This window comes from Cornus florida, unplaced genomic scaffold (assembly GCF_030987335.1).
Source record: "Cornus florida cultivar Cherokee Brave unplaced genomic scaffold, ASM3098733v1 CherokeeBrave_3.0.0_Hap2_Chr01, whole genome shotgun sequence".
Taxonomy (NCBI): domain Eukaryota; kingdom Viridiplantae; phylum Streptophyta; class Magnoliopsida; order Cornales; family Cornaceae; genus Cornus; species Cornus florida.
Window position 1 is genome coordinate 101,442,031 of NW_026775571.1, and position 16,704 is coordinate 101,458,734.

Genomic DNA, 16,704 nt, shown 5'->3' on the forward strand with positions numbered 1-16,704 from the left:
TTGGATCAAAGATCTTATAATGCATCCCCTCCTTGTTGGGGTGATAGATGCTTTGAACTCCACCCAACAAATGGTCCTTTGAAGAACTTGTTGGATTAAGCTCAAAATAAACCCTTGGTCCCTTGTCTGTGCAATCACAACCTTTGGGCTTCCATGCCCTTTCAAAGCAAGAATTTGAAACAAGACTTTTAGAATGCAAGGTTGAAGTTGATCCTTTGGAAGTTTTGGTTTTACACAAAAGCTCATTTCCTTGACATTGAAGATCATGACATTTATCTACAACATTAACTTCTCCTTCATATTTGTCAAATGAATTGGGCGTAGGATTAAAGATATTCAACTTCACCTTCATATGGCCAAATGAGATCTTCATTATTCTCGTCCTACAGTTGATGTTGGCCTTAGCGGTTGCCAAGAAAGGACGACCAAGGATAATGGGAATTTGGCTCTTAGGATTAGGGACCGGTTCCGTTTCTATGACAACGAAATCAACCGGGAAGAAGAATTTGTCAATCTTAATCAAAACATCCTACATTATACCCTTAAGCTTCTTAATGGATCGGTCGGCAAGTTGCAAAACTACCGACGTCGGTTTCAATTCACCTAGGCCCAATTTGACATAAACCGAGTATAGAAAAGGTTAACACTTGCTCCTAAGTCAAGAAGCGCCCGATTAATGATATGATCACCAATAATGCATGATGTAGTGGGTGAACCGGGGTCCTTAAACTTTGGAAGAGTGTTATGTTGTAAAATTGAGCTTACTTGCTCTGTCAAAACTACTTTTCTTGGTGCTTGGCTCTTGTTTTTCCGCTTTTGGGTGCACAAGTCTTTCAAGAATTTGGCATAAGCTAGAATTTACTTGATTGCATCTAATAATGGAAGATTAAGTTTCACTTGCCTAAACATTTCCATGATTTCATTGGTTTTTGCCTTTTGCTTGTCTTTTGAAATGAATCCTTTTAAGGCATCCGGAAATGGAACTTTTGGTTCAAACACTTTTTCAAAATTTTCTTTTGAACTCTCTTCAACACAAGAAGTTTTCAAATCATTTTTCAACAAAACCTTTTTAACATCATTTTTTAAAACTTCTTTTTCAAACACATCTTTCAAAACTTTCTCATCTACAAGGTCATGTATATGCAATGAAGGAGGAATGGGATGTGAAACGGGACGGGTGACAACTTGAGGTTGCACCGGTTCACTCTCTTCATTGGACATTTCAACTTGATTTTCCACAATCCTACCACTCCGCAAGGTAGTCACCGCATTAACATATTCAATGGTGTGGCCTTCCGATGAGGAATGGGTTTCCACAACACATTGTTGCTTGGGTGGGGCATTAATAGGCATCTTTCCCTTCTCTCTTGCATTGAGAGTGCTTACTATTTGCCCTACTTGGGTTTTTAGCTTCGTAATAGATTGAGAGTGAGAATGAAGCAATTGAGTGTTAGCCTCTAAAGTGCCCAAATCATTTAAAACTTTTTCTTCAAAGGCAGGACTTCTAGTATTACCTTGGGAATAAGATTGGTTGGGAAAATGAGAATTAGCAAATTGATTCCCTTGTGATTGATAAGGTCTATAACCTTGGAATCCTTAGTTTTGAAGTAGAGGTGGAATGTACTTCTCTTGAAAACCGCCTTGGGGAGGGTTTGAGCCATCTTCTTGGTTTTTCCAAGAGAAATTCGGATGATTCCTCTAACTTGGATTATAGTGAGTACCATAAGGATTGTTCCCTTGGTTCACAAAAGCTGCATTGACTTGTTCATTAGGTTCATTTTGCACTTGTCCGTGAGGACAATGAGAAGTAGAATGAAGAACACTAGAACAAGTCATACATGTTTCATTTGATGCACGATGAGAATGGTTAGGGAAGGAAGATACTTGGTTCGCTGAGTTTTGGTTAATCAAAAATTGATCAAACCTTTAAGATAAAGACTTCATTTCGGCGGCTATTTCATTTGAATGGTCGATTTGATGTAAGCCAACACTCTTCTTACTTTGTGAATTTCTACCATTCTTGGATGATAGTGTTCTATGCAAAGAATTTTCACTCATGCTCTCATAGAGATGCCACACGTCATCCTCATACCTATCAATGTATGAGCCACCCATGGAAGCATCAACCATACCCTTATAGTTATCCGATAAGCTCTTAAAGAAGTATTGAACTAATTGCCATTTGAGCATGTCATGATGTGGACACTTCCTAAGTAATTCATTGAAGCGTTCTCATGCCTCATGAAACGTTTCTCCATCCCCATGTGAAAATTCTCGAATTGAGGTTCTCATGGCATTGGTTTTTGAAACCGGATAGTACTTCTTCAAGAATTCTTGTTGCAATTCTGCCCAAGAAGTGATTGAAAAAGGCCTAAGATTGTTAAACCAATATTTTGCCTTGTCTTTTAAGGTGAATGGAAAAAGTTTGAGTCTTAAAACCTCTTCCGGTATGTCCGTATATTTTACAGTGGAACATACTTCAAGAAACTCATCCAAATGCTTGTAAGGTTCTTCACTTGGAAGTCCATGATAGTTAGGAAGCATTTGAATGGTTTGTGGCTTAATTTCATAATGATGTGCTCTAAATGGAGGTAATTGGATGCATGTAAGTGCATTATACTCATTAGGCACATCATGGTCTCTTAAAACAAGAGGTGGATTAGCTACTTGAGGTGCAACATGAACACCTTGGTTTTGAATTCCTTGATTGTTGATGGGAGGTTGTGGAGTATACATTGGCCTTGGCATTCCATATGGAACTTGGCCTTGTTGTTGTGGCGATTGGTGAATGAATGGTCTAGGCATGCCTAATGGTACTTGTATGTTCTTATTGTACACATTGGGATGAAGGATACCTTGTTGGTCTATGTGACCAAGGTCCTCAACATGATTGTCATTATGGTCATCCATTAATAGATTGGCTCTATTTGAACTTCCTCTTCCCCTCGGATTTCTAATGATAGATTCAAGATGCAAATCAAGAGGGACAAGTGTTGGTCTCAATGAACGACGTCCATGCATGCACAATGCAAAACACAAAGAAACACAAACAGTGACAAACACTATGCCTTCACAACAATGCAATTAGACTTCTTCCACACACACTTAATTCATACTCCTATGATTTAACAACAATGATGCAAGATAATTAAAAATAAGCCTCTACGCGGGCCGATGATTTAACTAAGGGATTGAGTAAAGAAAGTCTTACAAAGGTCCTTTAGCACTTCAACTCCAAATTTATAGCTTAGCTTAGCAATTTTTAGACTTTTTAGCTTTTTACTTTTAGCTTGCTTAAGTACTTGATGGCTCATTTGCTTGCTTCCTCTCCAACAATGCACCTTGTCAAGTAAGAACAACACAATAAGTAATCCAAAAAGAAAAATAGAAGTAAAGTAAAGACACGATCAAAAGAGTACTAATCCTAATCAATTTCACAAATTCGACGTTGTCTAATCTAATCAATCAATCCCCGGCAACGGCGCCAAAAACTTGTTGGTCATCGTCCTACCATAAGCTTAAGAGTGTGCATTAAGGCGAGGGCCAAGAGTTTTACATTTATAGAAGCCACTACTACCTTTCACTAAAAATATAGCTAGGGCGAGTAGAGATCGTCCCAAGGGATTGTAGGGATCGAGCAATATCGTGGAATCATTATTAGGGCTAGTAGGTCGAGTGATCAAACAATTGGTTGGTTGGTTGATTAAAGAACAACTAAATTAAATTAAGTGATAGCAAAAGAATGCAATTAAGAGTGAGTAAGGATGACTAGTTAAGCATGTATTGTCTAAACATCATGTGAAAGGCACAATATATCTAAGCAATGAAGCATATATTGTCCAAACAACATGTGAAAGGCACAATAGATCAAAACAAGTCATTAATCCTTTCATTAAGCTCACAATCCAAATACAACACAAGGTTAGAGACATATACTACTTACATTCAAAAGCTTGGATCATTAAACAACAAGCATGGATTGTCCTCCCATTTAACACTATACTACAACTACACTACTAGCATGAAAATAAACTAGGGGAGAGGCACAATCCATCAAAGAATAAGTATGAACCATCAAGATAATCATAAGAGCATTCCTTTAAGCACTATGCTTTGACAATCTCCAAATCTATAGCATCAATACACATAGACATGCATCAATAACACAAAATCTAGAGACAAACACATAAACATCTATTCTAACATACATAGACATATGGATAGAATGCAATGATCACTTGAAGCATTAAACCACATAAATCATTGAATAAACAAGATCTATATATATAAAAGAGTCAAAACATCAATTACAACACTAATCCCTCAATAATACACACGATTAAGATATAGAAAGCATGCTTGGGGCTAACTTTAGCCCCAAGAGGATGTCTAGCCACTCATGGTGATGTTGCTCCAACCCTCAAGGGTTAACTCCATGGAAGAGGCTTGCTCCTTGGTTGATGAAGAGTCTCCAATGGTGTCTCTAGCTTTCTCCTCCTCTTAACTTCCTCTCCAAGAGATGATATGAAAATCAAATTGGCTCCCTTTGTAAAAAGCAATCCTTATCCTTATATAGGTAGGTCAAAATGGCACCCAAAATGAGCTGGGGTCGTGCACACAATATTCCCTAATGATTGGTTAAAGGACAACTTTCAATGAGATGGAATTTAATTTTTTCGCACTGGAGGAAGTTCGATCGATCGAACTTTGGTCTTGGATTGATCGAACTGGCTGAGATTTATCGAACTTAGGCTGGATCGATCCAACTGGCTAAGCTTTTTGGGAAAAGACAAATCTGAGATAGTTTGAGAGATATTTATGGGAAAAGGACAAAAGTGGTTAGTGGGTGGTACAACTGTGGATAGGATCAATTATTTGAATAAGGACAAAAATGTTCGATCGATCGAAGGATGGTGTTGGATCGATCGAACTTTTGGATTTTATGCTTTTGGGTCTAGGCTTGGATCTATCTTGAAGTGCTGAGATCGATCATTGTTCGATCGATCGAACCTTGAACTTAGATCGATCGAACTTTTCTGCTTTCCACCTTTGGCTTCATTTGCTTTCTTCTTTCTCCACTTTGCTCCTTTCTTTGTTTAATCCCAGAATTGCTTCAAATAAGCTTTTATTTGGCTGAGTTAGCTTATTTTCGGGATAAGTGTCTGAAAATGGAAATAATACGAAATCAATCTAAAATGGAAAAGTAAGATAAATAAAGGTGCTAGAATGCCTAAGCTTAAGGGGTTTAAGTACGCACTTTTCAGTGCTCATCAGTGGTGTGAATTTCTTTTATGCTCATATTATTAGAGATAAATGTGACATGCATCTCATGGCATTGGGCATTAATAAAAAGGGCAAATGTTTGAATGAAAATGAAAGGGGATTTTGGGAAGGAATTTGATAAAAGTGGTTTTAAGAAAACCCGGTCGCCGCGGGGATACCAAAGGGCCGGTGTGTTAATATAACCTAGAGGGAACTAGGGAGATTGCCCTAGCGTGGTTGAGCTAGCTGGGCCTAAAATGACGCCGCGGGGGTACTAAAGGTCAGGGACACTAGCCAATCCTTCTCTCGTGTCGCTATGGGGTCACCAAAGGGCAAGTTATATTAACATTTTGAAAGTGATGGATTTGAATGTTGAAAATGGGGAGCGACATTGTCACGCATTGCATTTCATAGCATCATATTGTGTATGCTGAGATTAGATGTAATGTTGTACTTTCTCAACATAGTATGACCCCGATTCCTATTGTCCTATTCCTTGTTTGGATTCATAGGGACACAAGAGGTGTGTCTTAGGCACTCCCTACTGAGCAATTTGCTCACCCCATTCCATTTAACATTTTTCAGGGCTCGGGAAGGAAGTGGCGGATGATATTCCACCACAAGTTTGATGAAGACTTGAAATTGCATTTTGTCATCCTTTGTATATTTCCCATTCATTTGTAAAGCCCCATGTTCTAGAAAAGTCTATTTATTTTGTAAATCAAGGCCATGTAATATAATTATGATACTTGATGATTTTTGGATGTAAATTTGATAACATGTAAACACTTGTTGATGAATGGGAAGGGTAATCATATCTTAATTTATTATTGAGGTCATTTAATTGTGTATTATCATATATTGACATCGTGAATTCGGGAAGTGGTTGCAAGACGGTTTGATGTGAACTAAAGGGGTAGTATACACATTCAGTGACCATTACAGTGAGGTACAGGGCCCAGAGTCATGTTTCGGCCGGCTGATTTTCTCTACCAGCCGACCAAAACTCTAGGTTCGGCCAACCGAATCCTATCCTTCAGCCGACCGATGAACTGCACAGTGAAAGTCTCGAGAGCATGTATCCTTCACCATCATTTCAGCCGACCGACCATGTAGGTCAGCCGCCCGGTCCTGCCTTGTCAATCGGCCACCCAAAGGCTATCAGCCAGCTGACTGTTCCTTTTTGACCTGTAATGTTTGACCAGCATTGTAAGCTTATGTCCTTGAGTATTTTGAGCCCAGAATGAGTCTTATGGTAAGTTTGAACATAAGAAATGGAGTGTAGGACCTAGTTGATCTCGGGTTCAGTTAAGAACCCGGTTAATGGTTCGGACCAACGGGTTCGAGTCGTTACAAAATTGGTATCAGAGCTTTAGGTTCGAATACCTTTCGGACGACGGGTAATGGCTTACCTAAAAGGGGTAGAAAGTTAACTTGCATTGTTTATGTGCTTATGTGTTAAAATGCTCAACTATTTAAGAAGCATGCTTACTTGTTACTTGTTTAAATGTTTATTGTTTTGAAAGGCATGCCTATTTGTTAAGTGCATATGTGTTTAAATTGTCGATACCTGTAAATGAAGTGTTTATGTTAACTGTAAACATGCCATATATGATGAGACGGAAAGTATGAGATATACGATGGTGGCGAGAAGTAAGCACGGTCAGTGCAATTTTCTTTATGATAATGTGGCAAGTAATGAGCACAGTATTATGGTTTCGCTCATTTTATATACGTGCACATCTGTGTTTTTATGTGTTTATGCGGTCGAGCATGGGACGGTTGTGTAAGTTTTGATCTGAGTTGGCTAGGAGCTCAGTTGCTCCAGGGTGGTTGGGTGTCAGTTCTTATCTAACGGATGACTTAGTCTTTTAGCTAATGCATTGAGCTATTTGGTGTGTAGCCATTTTTATTTTCTTAGTTACATTTTATGCGGTGCTTAGAGCACGACTTTAGAACGGGTTCATATTTCATGGCAATGTGCCCTTGTTGTGTGTGAGTTTCATGCTTTGGTGTGTGGTTTCTAGTAGCCGTGGAGGTCAGGTGTGCGAGTGAGGGTTTCAGTATGACCATAGGAGGTTGGTGTTAGTGACTTGGGTCATGGTTTGGTGTGGAGGTTCTTATCGAACTGGTCGTGGTAGGTGTGACAGAGATTGTTTAAGTCACGAATGTAGTCTATAAGTTGTAGATGTGTGTCTTTTGGTACGGTCTCAGGGAGCATATTGGTTTTGACTGTCGTGGGGATTTGTTGGACCTTGTAGGTCTAGGGGTGACGTAGGATCGATCGCAAATGTGGATCATTTTGTGGTCTTGTAAGAGTCTATTTTAGAGACTGGTTTGTAGAGAGGTAGTCTTTGTTTCGGAGAACTATAGGAGTGTGCTATGGGTAATTGACTCTCGGTGAGTCGATTGCATGGCTCGGTCGATGAGCGGAGTTCTGGGTTGATGCGGTTGTCTAGATAGTCTCGAGGTGGTATATAGTGGTTAGTTTTAGTTGTGTAGAACATGATTGCAATATAAGGCAGGTAGTGTGGTGTTTGGTTGTTTGCGGATGGAGTGATAGCTGGTGAGTATGGTGTTATCAAATGGATTGTGTTTTAGAATTTGAAAGCTTTGGATTCGGATTGTATTTCAGAGTGCGTCTGGAATATCAGAAGATAGCGTTTGTTGTTTGAGTATTTGAAGAGATGGACTAATGTTGGAGTGATTGGGAAGAGATTCACTTTGTGGATTAGTTGGTAGCCCCATTTGATTTTTGTTGGGGCTAAGAGTGTTCTAAAGAACAGTGAAGAAGGGAGGTAGTAATGTTGAACCTGGAGTATGAGGTTTTCTCATTAGGCACGTAGATCGCCTTAGAAGAAGTGGATTAAGTCGTCGGTTAAGCGTCGATGATTGATGGTACCATTGATGGTATTGAGGTAACAATTGGGTGTTGAGCATTCTGGGCTTTATACTCATTGTTGTTTTAAAGATTTATCAGCAAGGTATTGTCGTATTGAGGTTCTTTTCTAGTTGAATGCAGTGATCATTATGGGGAGTATTGTGAGTAATGCTTGTTCTTTTGTTACGATGATATTGTCTTAAGGATATCTGAGGAAAAATCCTTTAGTTATAGCTTAATGGTCCAGTGGGATGATAGAATAGGACTGTGGTTGGAGTAAGTGGCAGTAGAGGTGTGATAGTGTTGTGGTGTAATGCTTAGTGCTGATGAGCAGACTAGTTTAAGGTATGATCCAAATACGGTTTGGAAATTACGAGTTATTTGTTGTGTGTTGTCATGTAGTTGACGGATTGTGTGCCAGTTAAGGTGATTGTGGACGGTGTGGTCATTAGAGTCAGTGAGGACGATGTTGCCATGTAGGCATCTTTTTCTTTTGAAGAGTTAGTGGGTTGTTGTGACTAAGGTAACGAGTTTCGTGTGCACTGTGATCGAGGTAGTGTCGCCTTCAAAGTGTAGAGGTGGAACAGGTGATCATGTGCCGTTGTATTGCATAGAGTTTTTCATTGGGAGATTATTGGGTAAGATGGGAAACGATGTTCAACATGCAGTGATGGTTCCCAGTGTTAGTATGTTGAGGGTGTTACGGAAAAGTGTATACGAGGTTTCTGCGTTGATTGTGTAGGACGGTCCGTTAGTGGCGAGGTCGCTTAGATTGGTGTTTGTGATCTCATATGTGTTTCTATATTGGTTCTCCTTCTTGTGCGTAGGAAGTTCATTTTATCTCAGGTGAGATTGGGTGTCCATGGTTGGACGATTGGTGAGTAATGTGTGATAGGGTGTCTGGTTCATTCAGGTGCGAGATGTTGGTCTCTTGTGAGAGCAGGGTCCGTTACCCTTTCTGTTTGTTTTAGCCTTGGTAAGGACGTCATTCGTCATGAGTCTTGTTCTCCGATTAGGAGTTGTGCGCGTCCATAGGTGGACGGATCTGTGAGTGGTTTGTTATGCTATTAGGGTTCATCGGTAGAGGTTTTGGTTGAATGGGTCAACTCACTCCTCCGGAAGGAGGTGGAGTCTTTAGGTTTTGTGGTGCTTGTTCTGAGAATACTTTTGACAGGTGGATTGTGAGGAATGGGTTACTGAAAGGGACCTTGTTTCTGGTGTAAGGTGCTATCGGTGATGGTTAGGGAATGTGTTATGGACGATAGTTTGAGGATGACTAGGTGATGTAATGTGAGTTGTGTATCCGGATGCTTTCTTGATGTCTGAATTGAGCAGTGCCTTGAGGACAAGTGTTGGTATTGTTTGAGTGCTAGGCAACTAGAGGGAGAGAATGCGTGATTTCATTGAGAAATAATAGGAGTGATTGACTTTAGTTTAAGGTTTCAGGCATGAGACGGTTGTATTGAGTGTTTTGAAGAGGTAAGAATTGAACTGAATGGTGACATGGAGTCGTTTGCCTGGTATGGGTGTTATGAGGAGATTAGAGATCTTTTATGCTGGTTGAAGATTGTGACGTTTGGTGCCATATTGTTTCCAGCCTGTTAGGGGTTATGTGATTAGTGTGCGATTGGGATTCTTAGAGCTAGTATGTGACTGTATGATTGTCGAGGTTATGTAGAGTGACGAATTGATTAGAGAGAGGATCTTGTGATTATTTTATGGACTGTATGGAGTTATGCATGAGGTTTAGACCTGAGGACAGGAACAACGTCAGTGTTGAGATCGGATCGATGATGAGAATGGCCTGGCCAACCATTTCTCCTGAGTCAGTCCATCCTTAGCATGATGTCGGGTCAAAGGTCCATGATGATTTTAGTTTGTCAGGAGCAGTGAGGGCATAACATTGTATGTTGTGTCGGTTTAATAGTGTGGACTTCGATGGTTTGTCTCGAGTGACGGGGTGTGTTAGGACTAAGTGTCCGATAAAAGGGTTTGTGGTAGAATCATTGATTATTGAGGATCTTGTTTTGGGGATTTGTGTCCAGAATACAGGATAGTATGTTTTATCATTTTGATGACTTATGGTTATGTAGTCATTGGGAAATCTGTTGTTTCGTTTCCTTTAAGTTGTTTGGTATGATGATTGTCATATGGTGTGGTGGTGTAGCTATGCGGTGGATAGCGAGTACTTGATCCGATAGGGACATGTAAGTTTGAGTTTGCATTTGATTGTATGATAGACGGGGTTCCCCGGTTAGGGTCTAGTGTGTCCTTTAAATAAACAGTTGGGATAGGATAATGTTATGTTCAGGGGTCTTGTGACCGTTCTTCTTTCGAGCCTCGAAGTCTCGTGTAGCAGTGCAGAGTAGACCAATGTCCGTTTCGAGCTGGGTACAGCGTAGGGCGTACCAGATGGTCTGGTGTTATGATGTTGTGAGTGATGAGTACCCTCATGGGGTGGTGAGCATTGGGTTGTTTTGATAACAATATGGATTGCCTATTGGCATCGAGAGTCAAAGGTAACAAGGTTATTGATTTCTTAGTCACGGGGTTTGGTGAGGTGTTCTCAGAAGGTGTGTGGCTGTGGGTTTCCTTCTTTAAGGAGGGTAGATTTCAAGGACGAAATCTCTTTAAGGAGGGTAGATTGTGATGCTTCCATTTTTCATCATTTTTCTTTTTTCGAAATTTTTGTCGCCGCGAGGGCATTTTCGTCCTTTGTTGTTTTGCGTACCGAACACTGCGGAGTGTGCCGGTTGTATATGAGAGTTGTTGGGACATTTCATTGAGTCCAGGACTCTTTGAAATGTAAGGGTGATCGTTTTTGCATTTTTTCCATTTTTTAGGCCGGACGGTTCCGTGTGGGACCCGCTACCGGAATTGTTGCATGTGGGTATTTTAGTTGGGTCCATTTGCATCATGTTTATTTTATTTGATGTGTGGTTTATGGTTGTGATTTAAAATGTGTATGTGTGTATATATTTGTATGTGGGGTAAAAAGAAAAAGAGAAAAGAAATTAAAAATGGTGGGACCCACAAGATTTTTTTTAAGTGGTCTAGAGACCACTTTGGCTCTAATCTCTCATCTCTTCCGCTGCTCTCTCTCTTCTCCTCTCAAACTCTTTTTCTTCTTTTCTTTTTACATCACAATTTTGAATTTAGATCTCTCTCTCTATACTTAATGTTTTTAAGTGCCGTTTGTGGCAAATTGAAACCCACGCCGAGGTCTACGAATTGATCGGAGCAATTTGGTGTTTGGTGCACTCCAGGAGAATGGGGATCTAGGGCAAAAATTGGGGCTTTTGGTTCAAATTGAGATAGGGGTCTCTAATCTACACAATCTTGCTCTTTAGTGAGTTAATTTTAGTTGATTTATATCCTACTATGTTAGTTTGTGTTGGTTCCCTTTTAAAGTAGCTAGATTTGTGTAGATGAATTATATGATTATGAAAAAAACAATTAAATTGTATGTAAAACATGCTTTATTTAAATTGATTGACTTGAAAATGACATGATTGTTGTGTTAGAAAATCTATACTTATATGTGTTAATGAATTGAGGTGAAAAGCATGCTTAGATGTTAATTTACATGCCTATAATGTCTACTAATTTTCTGGAAGTTGTTATGAAAGAGCATGTTAAATTGTGTGGTGTGAATTTCTTTTATGCTCATATTATTGGAGATAAATGTGACATGCATTTCATAGCATTGGGTATTAATAAAAAGGGCAACTGTTTGAATGAAAATGAAAGGAGATTTTGGGAAGGAATTTGATAAAAGTGGTTTTGAGAAAACCCGGTTGCCGCGGGAGTACCAAAGGGCCGGTGTGTTAATAAAGCCTAGAGGGAACTAGGGAGATTGCCCTAGCGTGGTTGAGCTAGCTGGGCCCAAAATGAAGCCGCGGGGGTACCAAGGGTCAGGGACACTAGCCAATCCTTCTCTCGTGTCGTTGCGGGGTCACCAAAGGGCGGGTTATATTAACATTTTGAAAGTAATGGATTTGAATGTTGAAAATGGGGAGCGACATCTGCACGCATTGCATTTTATAGCATCATACTGTGTATGCTGAGATTGGATGTAATGTTGTACTTTCCCGACATATTATGACCCCGATTCCTATTGTCCTATTCCTTGTTTGGATACACGGGGATACAAGAGGTGTGTCTTAGGCACTCCTTACTGAGCAATTTTCTCACCCCATTCTATTTAACATTTTTCAGGGCTCGGGAAAGAAGTGGCGGATGATATTCCACTATAAGTTTGATGAAGACTTGAAATTGCATTTTGTCATCCTTTGTATATTTCCCATTCATTTGTAAAGCCCCATGTTCTAGAAAAGTGTATTTATTTTGTAAATCAAAGCCATGTAATATAATTATGATACTTGATGATTTTTGGATGTAAATTTGATAACATGTAAACACTTGTTGATGAATGGGAAGGGTAATCATATCTTAATTTATTATTGAGGTCATTTAACTGTGTATTATCATATATTGACGTCGTGATTTCGGGAAGTGGTTGCAAGACAGGTTTGATGTGAACTAAAGGGGTAGTATACACATTCAGTGACCATTACAGTGAGGTACAGGGCCCAGAGTCATGTTTCGGCCGGCTAATTTTCTCCACCAGCCGACCGAAACTCCAGGTTCGGCCGACCGAATCCTATCCTTCAGCCGATCGATGACCTGCACAGTGAAAGTCCCGAGAGCATGTATCCTTCACCATCGTTTTGGCCGACCGACTATGTAGGTCAGCCGGTTGATCCTGCCTTGTCAGTCAGCCGCTCAAAGGCTATCAGCCGGCTAATTGTTCCTTTTTGACCTGTAATGTTTAACCAGCATTGTAAGCTTGTGTCCTTGAGTATTTTGAGCCCATAATGAGTCTTATGGTGGGTTTGAACATAGGAAATGGAGTGTAGGACCTAGTTGACCTCGGGTTCTGTTAAGGACCTGGCTAATGGTTCGAACCTACGGGTTTGGGTCGTTACATATGTCACGGGTTCATTGCAATTAATGCATAGTTATTTTGTACATAATTGTATGGTTTTAGGTTGAATTGTGTGTTTGTGATTTAATTAGGGTATATATATATTTTGTGGTAGAAAATTAAAAAGGGTATGATTTTTATTTATGGTGGGACCCACCACTAAGACTTTTAGTGGCTATTAGGCCATTGTTTGGCCTTATTTCCCCTCTCTCTCCCTGGCACTCTCTCTTCCTCTCATCTTCTTTTTCTTTTTCTTTCACTTCAAAGTTTCAAGCTTTGATTTCTTCATCATCTTTGTGAATTTGATATAACCTTGTGAAGTAAAGTTGGAGAGCTCATCGAAGCCGTCGATTTGATAGGAGCCAAACACCATTTAGCCAAGCCTTTAGATTTCGAATTAGGGCTTGGAGTTGGGGGAAATTTGGGGCTTTTCTCTAATTAAGAGGTAGTGGTCTCTAATCCACAAGTTCTTATGTTTTTGTGAGTTAAATCTCCTTTATTTGTGTCAAGCATGCTCATTTTATGTTAATTACCTTTAAAATGTTATAAATGATGTATATCGAATGTGTAAATATGTGATAGTTGATGTGTTGTGAATAAGCATGCTTATATGGGATTAAATTCTTGTTTTATTTGCTTACGATATTGAATCAATGATGATTGAAAGCATGATTTGTATATTTTAGCAATATATCTTGAGTAACATGTATGAGAATGTTATGGTTATATTGATGATTAGAAGTATGAAGCACCCATGCATTCATTGGGAAAGAAAATGGGGGAAAAGTGTTTTAAAACAAGATAAATTGTTTTGGAAAAAAGTTTTATAAAAGTGTTTGCGAAAACCAGACGCCTAGGAGGCGCCTAGTGGTCCACGATGTTAGTGTAGTCTAGAAGGGAGTGTGGTTGAGTTAACTAGGCCGGATGTGACGCCTTGGAGGTGCCTTGTGGTCGTGGATAGTTAGTCAATCCTCATTTTGTGACGTTTTGGAGGTGCCTTGGGTCGGATTACCATAACGGTTTAGAAGTTAAAACGGAATTGTTTCGGAAATGGGAATCGACACTTGCATGATATTGCACTCTATTTGCATATGTGGTGTGATTGTGATTGGATGGCATTCGTTATACACCCGTCATTGTAGTTATTGAAATGTATTCCCTTTAGGAATAAGCTTTGAAGAGGTTCAATCATTCGTACCTCTAATTGTAAATGTCATTGCTTCCGCGGTCAATGTAAGAAGCTTATGTCATTGTTTATGTTTCTATTTTTGATTGATTGCCTTGGTTGGCTTTTGGTGTTTGTTGCTGTTGTTGTGCTCTGTTGTTTAGCTTGTTTCCTTTTTGTTGGCTTTTTTTCTGTAGCCTTTGTATGGGGTTTGCCATTTTTTTCCTGTTATATATATTGCCTTTTATTGGGAAAAAAAAATTGCAAAAAGGTTTCTGTAATGTTTGCTGCCTAGGATGTGGGTTGGTAGTTTTTGCTTCTCCTATAATTTGCCAAGCTGAACTTTGGTAGCCAATAGTACTCCTCCTGAATCTATCCCTTTCTCGAATCACCGTATGAGTGTACAATTCCTGTCCGGTGACTCCAGTGTTTCAGAGTGATTGGCTGCGTTGTAAATTGCAATTGTTCCTTACACACGCACACACACACGCAGAGACACATCTTTTGAAATTGTTTTTTACATGCAGGAGTTAATCAAGCTTGGAGCGGTGACACTCATGGTCCCTGGGAACATACCAATTGGATGCTTAGCGGTTAATCTAGCATATTACAACAATTCAAAGGAGGAAGAATATGACCCCCAAACTGGCTGCCTCATCTGGTTGAACAAGTTTGCTGAGTACCACAATGAATTACTTCAGATAGAACTAAACCGGAGAACTTCATCCTCATACCACCATTATCTATGCAGATTATTACAATGACGCAATGCGCTTCTATCTTTCTCCCAGCAAATTTGGTACTTCCACCCTTTTAACTTTATGCATATCATTTTCTGTCACTTGCACTACTATTTTGTGACTTTCAAGTAAGGCAATCTTGGTATGCCACAAAATATAGCTCAAGGTCACTGTATTTTCTCGAGATTCTTCTTCTGCCTAAACAAGCTAAGCTGGAGCTTGATTTTCAAACTCAATTTCTTGAAATACTTCGTCTTTTTTAATCAGCTTGAAATACCATTCAGACTCAAGTTTTATAGTAGTTAAGTTATCTAATTCCAAGCACCAGTCTTTTACAGTATGCTTACGCATGCCTGGACATTTCATACTCATAAAATATTATAATCGCATCAAATATGAAACTATTGTTTATGACCAATTATTGCAGGATTTACAGAAGGAGCTCTGACTGCATGCTGTGGAGGGGAGGCCCATACAATGTCAACTCATCTGCGGAATGTGGCTCTCCAACATCAACTAGTTGCGACAACCCTTCTCTGTATGCTAGCTGGGACGGTTTGCACTTCACTGAAGCTGCATATAAATGGATTTCCCAAGGTTTATTAGTCGGACCATACACCATTCCTCCATTGAACACGTCATATGTTTCTGTTGCAGTGACTGCTGAATTTTCTAATTATAACTAGCTATGACCAATGCAATTTTACATTTGTTATTCGAGCATATTATTGAATAATACCTTACTTGGGTTGACCATATTTCCACTTTCTTTCCATTGGTTATAGGGATATCTTTATGGTCCCCCTTAGCCATGAACGATGAATTTTCTATGACATAATTTTGGGTTTTATGAAATTATGCGTTTAAATGCATTTTTCTATAATTTTTTCTAGATGACGTAAAATGATTTATAGCATAATTTTTATGCCTTTGAACACTGTATAAAACTAAATTCAGTAAATCCACTAGAGTCCTCAACCCGATCCTCTTCGAAAGGGGAAAAAGTCCTGTGTTTCAAAACCCTGGGAGACCTTCAATCTCAGTATAATAATGCATTTACTCTGTGTTTGTTCTTTCCCTAATGTCACCAGATTGACCAAGCACTTCCTTAATATCACAAGATGTTGCCTTGAGATGGGTTACTGCAGTGACCAGAAGAGTTGAGTCCACAAAAAAATTTGGTTGAGAGCTACAGAATGGTTTACTATGAGTTCAAACCTTTCTTCTCCCCTTTGAGGGAGGAGGAGAGATTATACAATTGGACACATTCACAAATTGTCTAGTACGAGTTCAAATCCTTCTCCTCCCCTTTGAGGGAGAAGGGGTTATACAAGGGGCAATGGTCCATCAGTAATAAACATCACATCTTTGAGGAGTTTACCCTAGGGGACCCTTTGTCTTCATATCTCCATGTTATTTGTTTGTGGATTACATACATGACAGATGATAAGGTAGGTTCAGAGGAAGGAGTGGTAGCTAATAAGGTGTCTAGAAGAGACCCATCCATTTCAACCTCTTCTTAGGAGATGTCTTGTCTATTTGATGAAGGTTCATCTACCCAAGTCTGTACAATAATGAGTAGTCTTGAGATCTCTGTGATGTTTCTGGTCTGAAAATGTGGCAAGAAATATAAGCTTATGTCTCTCTAAATGCTCCGAATTTGACTGAA

General features: G+C 39.5%; 2 pseudogenes; both read left to right on the forward strand.

The window, feature by feature from the left end:
• The first annotated feature begins 2,188 nt into the window (after positions 1-2,188).
• LOC132283649 (small nucleolar RNA R71) lies at positions 2,189-2,287 on the forward strand (annotated as a pseudogene).
• A 6,499-nt stretch (positions 2,288-8,786) lies between these two features.
• On the forward strand, positions 8,787-15,657 carry LOC132278996 (GDSL esterase/lipase At1g28600-like; annotated as a pseudogene).
• The last annotated feature ends 1,047 nt before the right edge of the window (positions 15,658-16,704 follow it).